Source organism: Felis catus, chromosome X (assembly GCF_018350175.1).
Source record: "Felis catus isolate Fca126 chromosome X, F.catus_Fca126_mat1.0, whole genome shotgun sequence".
Taxonomy (NCBI): Eukaryota; Metazoa; Chordata; class Mammalia; order Carnivora; family Felidae; genus Felis; species Felis catus.
Window position 1 is genome coordinate 94897347 of NC_058386.1, and position 5570 is coordinate 94902916.

Below are 5570 nucleotides of genomic sequence, written 5' to 3' on the forward strand. Positions count from 1 at the left end.
GCAAAAGATCGGGCACGTGGATCTTTTTATAAAGGGCCTGCATGTGTAAGAGTTATAGCACAGTTTATTATTGTAATAATACAGTTTATCCTTGTAAGTGCAAACCGAGAGCAAGCCTAAATATTTCGCTCCTTTAACGCTTCATTACAATAGTATCAGAGAAGTGGCTCAAATTAAAATGTTTGTTCACGGTTGCTAACAGTGTAAAGAGTACCTCTGGCGGCTACAGTCAATGTTTCAGGGTGATAGAAAGAATGAATACATCGTATAAAATGAGAATGTTAAAATTAAAACAATTCACATTAGCTCTATTGCCTAGTTTGATTCACGTATCTCTTACATTAAGGATTGGTTTGGGTAAAGATACATCTTTTTTTTTTTTTAATGTTGATTTATTTTTGAGACAGAGAGAGACAAAGCGTGAACTGGGGAGGGTCAGAGAGAGAGGGAGACGCAGAATCTGAAGCAGGCTCCGGGCTCCGAGCTGTCAGCACAGAGCCTGACGCGAGGCTCGAACTCACGGACCGTGAGATCCTGACCTGAGCCGAAGTCGGACGCTCAACCGACTGAGCCACCCAGGCGCCCCTAAAGATACATCTTTTTAAAAAGCGGCATTGGTTCCCCAGGCTCCAAATCCTGTGTGTTTGTGACAGCGAGAGCATTGAATGTCTTTCTTTGTCTCGAAGTTCTAGCTACTGAAATCCAGCCCTCAGCCCTGCACACTCAGAACTGATTAGCCGCACTGTGAGTCAGTTGAATGCAAGTGTCCCGATGGTGACTCGTGCAAATTGACAATGTGAGACTCACTTGGGAAGGCGTCACCAGTGTCTAAGTCAGACTTCTCTTTCAAGGAGGCCATACGGGAAAAGCTCATTCAATCTTACCGAAGATGGCGTTAAAAAGTTTCCTTCTCTGTGGACCGCTCGACCAGGGTCAAATGATGCCTGATTGTACAACATCATCATTCATGCTAATGCAGTACGTGGTCCGACGTGGCAGGAGCCCCACGGATAAAGCATCGTCTAACGTCTAGTGGTCGTGCTCCTGTGGTAAGGTCGTTTGGGAGCACAGACATCAGAGTCGGAGAGTCTGGGTTCAAATATCAGACCCGTCACTTAGTAGCTGTGTGACTTTGACGAGGACCTTCTTTTTTTCAATCTTCATTTATTTTTGAGAGAGAGAGAGCAGGGGAGGAGCAGAGAGAGAGAGAGAGAGGAAGACCCAGAATCCGAAGCAGGCCCCAGGCTCTGAGCTGTCAGCACAACTTCGGCTCAGGGCACGATCTCGCGGTCCGTGAGTTCGAGCCCCGCGTCGGGCTCTGTGCTGACGGCTCGGAGCCTGGAGCCTGTTTTGGATTCTGGGTCTCCCTCTCTCTCTCTGCCCCTCCCCCGCTCGTGCCCTGTCCCTCTCTCTCAATTATAAATAAACATTAAAAAAAGAAAGCACTCATAGGAAATTACACATAAGAGCTGTTGTTTCCTTTCAAGGTCCTCGGGCACGGCACCCTCTAATATTCTGTAGGAACAGAATGCGTATTTTCTCTGTCCCTCCACTGGTTTCTCCAGCTCGAGAATCATTATCCCCTTGGCTGGCAGCAAGGACGTCTGTCCAGTTGTCTTTCCTAAGTAAGTCTTGCTTCCTAGAATTGAAAAGACGCTTTTCAAAGAAGTAAGTTATTAATTATTTTTTAATTTGTTTCGACGACAGAGTCTGATTTTTTTTCATGACATGGTTAATGTCTGAAACTGTAGACTTTAAAGGGATAACTCATGTGCACGCATTTACTATGATAGGATTTTTTAAAATACAGTTTCATTTATTTCTTTTTGCCGTCAATAGGCTGGTAGGGTTCCTTTTCTTCGACTTTCAGCTGGTGAAGTTCAATGTGTGGTTGCTCAATAAGGCATTGGGTTGGTGAGATCGTTCAAAGGCCTTGTGAACAGTGCGAATTTTTCACATCCAGATAGCTAGAAGAAGGCTTTAGGTAATGAGTCTCCTTTGTTCTCCGTGACGAAAAACAATATTGAAGGGACTTCCATGAATAATGACATAAATTGAGTCTTAGTCATAACTACTGGATTGGTTTTTATTTAATTTTTTTTTTTTCCTGGACAAATCAGTTATAAGATGATCTTTAGTTGCTGGTGACTTACTAAATAAATCTTTAAATTGCTCTCGGGGCGCCTGGGCCGTTCAGTCAGTTGAGCGCCTGACTTCAGCTCAGGTCATGATCTCAGGGTTCGTGGGTTCAAGCCCCGCGTCGGGCTCTGTGATGACAGCTCGGAGCCTGGAGCCTGCTTCGGATTCAGTGTTTCCCCCTCTCTCTGGCCCTCCCCTGCTTGTGCTCTGTCTCTGTCTCCCCAAAATAAATTAAAGTTAAAAAAAATTTAAAAAAAATTGCTGTCGGGGCGCCTGGGTGGCGCAGTCGGTTAAGCGTCCGACTTCAGCCAGGTCATGATCTCGCGGTCCATGAGTTCGAGCCCCACGTCGGGCTCTGGGCTGATGGCTCAGAGCCTGGAGCCTGTTTCTGATTCTGTGTCTCCCTCTCTCTCTCTGCCCCTCCCCCGTTCATGCTCTGTCTCTCTCTGTCCCAAAAATAAATAAACGTTGAAAAAAAATTAAAAAAATAAATAAATAAAAAAAATTGCTGTCAATGCTGTTTTTGTTTTTTTAAAGCTAAGCAGATTCGTGGCCGCAGTGTGGGTATCCTTGGAAGGGATGACCCACAGTTACAAGTCCAGCATTGCACACCTCGGTGCGTGGAGATAGTTAAGTATAATTTTGAGGTGTTTTGCACAACTAAAGTAGAGTGTACTATGTGTCATTTGCAAGTTAACAATCACTTTACTATTGCCTACTAGATCATGGCTTTGGCCTAGATTTCAAGGCACATAAATGGCCACACTTTCTCTCTCCAACCCTCTTTCTTATTATCCTATCAATGAACAGAGTCTTCCCATATTCTCCCATGAATGCTGGAATAAAAAAATCATAAACACAAGTTATCAGTTCATAAAGCAGAACCCAAAGACAAGGAAATGCAGTCCCGATATTTCACGCTCTCTCGGGGATGGGTTGTGGGCCACTTGTCCTTTCCCTTTTTTTTTTGACCACGGAGTTATTCCGTGGCCTCCCTGAGTCAAATGTTCTAATAAGCATCTACTGAGTTGCCTGTCTGTGTCAGGTTTTGTGCTAGGTGTTGGGAATACAGGGATGCTTAAGACAGGTTCTTTGACCTTCCTCAGAGAAGTGGCAGTCTCAAAGGCTGTAGGCAAATAATTCCTCACAGCGTAAACGGAGTATACGGTAGGTAGCGTAGGCCTACCGAGAGGCACCCAAACCCGGTCCGCCATAACAGAGGTGCAACCATTGTGGAAAGATCTGGAGGAAGTGACATCTAAGCAGAGTCTCAAAGGATGAGTAGTAGTTAGCCAAATGAGGAGGGCGGGAATTTCCAGAAGGAGAAGTAGCATGAGCAAAGGCACAGAGGTGTGAAACAACATGCATGCGTACGCACAGGAAAGGACACACAAGCTTAACAGTCTGGGGCGGTGGATGGCAAGAGATGCACGACAAGGGAAACATTTCCCCCAAACAAACAAACAAAAAACAAACGATACATTCTCCAAAATACCTTCTGTTTTATTTTTGTAATGTTTGTTTTATTTATTTGTGTGTGTGTGTGTGTGTGTGTGAGAGAGAGAGAGAGAGAGAGAGAGAGAGAGAGCATGAGTGGGGGAGGGGCAGAGAGAGAGGGACACACAGAATCCGAAGCAGGTTCCAGGCTCTGAGCTGTCAGCACAGAGCCCGACGCGGGGCTCAAACTCACGAACTGTGAGATCATGACCTGAGACGAGGTCAGACACTTAACCGACTGAGCCACCCAGGCGCCCCTAAAATACTTTATTTTATTTTATTTTATTTTATTTTATTTTATTTTATTTTATTGTAATGTTTATTTTTGAGAGAGAGAGAGAGAGAGAGAGAGAGAGCGAGTGGGGGAGGGACAGAGAGAGAGAGATCGAGACAGAATCTGAGCCACCCAGTCGCCCCCCCCCCTTTTTTTTAAATACCTTCTATTTTAAAGTTTATGCCTTGATGCTCTAAACTGTCGTTAGAAGCTCCTCTACTGCATAAGAGGCAGGGAGCATTGGGGGCTACTTCCTCTGCCTCCCCCCTACTCCTGCCTCAATATCCCCATAATGTATCTATCCTTAAGACTCCTATTCTCCTTCTCTTCCCACAGTCGCCATCTGTTTCATTGTCCCTTGCTGGGTGCCTTTAATTTCTACGAGATGTTGATCGTTTGGGAAATGCTATTAGATTTGCCTTTCAGTTCATCCTTTTACAGAGAGGGTTATACGTCCCTTTCCCTCTCCTCTCTTCTATATCTGAGACGGGAGAATAATCCCTTCATTTTAGCCTTTAGGTCACACCTAGTAGCGTGCATATAATAGGTAGTATATAATACTAATAGGTGTGCGCACACGCGCATGCACACACACACACACACCAGCCTGTGCCATGTTCAAGACAAAGTCAGGTGGAATTCATTGATGGCTTCTCATTACTACCTTCTCGCTTCCCTCGTGGGCTTCCCTCTGCTTTACCTGCCCAGACTCCTCAGGGTATATTTCTGCTGCAAATGGGAAATTCATGTCGGTCAACGGAGGACAAAGAACAAAGGAGCCGCACACACCGTACAGAATCTGACCCTTTGCTGGTTCCTCTGAGGGCACCGATTCACACTGTTCCATGCAACTGCCACCATCTTGTAACCCGAGTCCGATGAAATAGCTCTGCGCGTTTTGATGACGAGGTGCCACGCTGGTAAACAGCCCTATGTAATTCTTTTCCTCCCTGGCCAAGCTGGGATGCTTCCTCATAGTTTACTTTCTAAGGCCCCGCTCTTGCAGAGTGGAGTCCTTTGTTGGGGCTAGAATTTCCCAGAAACCTGCTCGATCATTTGTTTTTGTTTGGCCTCTTTGAAATACTACACAAAGCCATCCCTGTAAAGGGCAACGCTGTCCCGAAGGCTGAGAAAGGTCCCCGAGACTTCGGCTCCAGGTTGCCCTTTTCAGGCAGAGCCAGCTGAGTAATCTTATCTCGCTCAGGGTGGCTGCTTTTCAAGGTGCCCGATTCAGGAGCCTTTGCCTCCGGGAGCAGCGTTCGCCCCAGGAGATCAACTGCTTTCTAGTGAGGGGGGAAACTTTGAGAAATCCCAGGGCCCAGGACGATATGGTCTGTTCAGAAGAATCTTGGGGAACAGAATGGGCCCCCAGACGGTGTCCTTCTTCCCCTTCTCTACCCACCCCCCCGCCCCCCGCACGCCAGTGGAGATCAGCATGTGGCATCGGGACAGAGACCAGACTAAGAGAGGAGGCTAGGAGGAAGCAGGGAACCCGGGAAAGGAGGTGAGATTGCGAAGGCACCTGCTGGGCTCTGAGTCAAAGGCTGTCAGTCACTTGGGCTCAGGCTGCTCCCCGCTCCGCCGCCGCTCGCTCACAGCCCAGCCCTTTCCCCGGGCCAGGGCAGGGGATTGCTACACGCCAGCTTACCTGGGGAAAAAC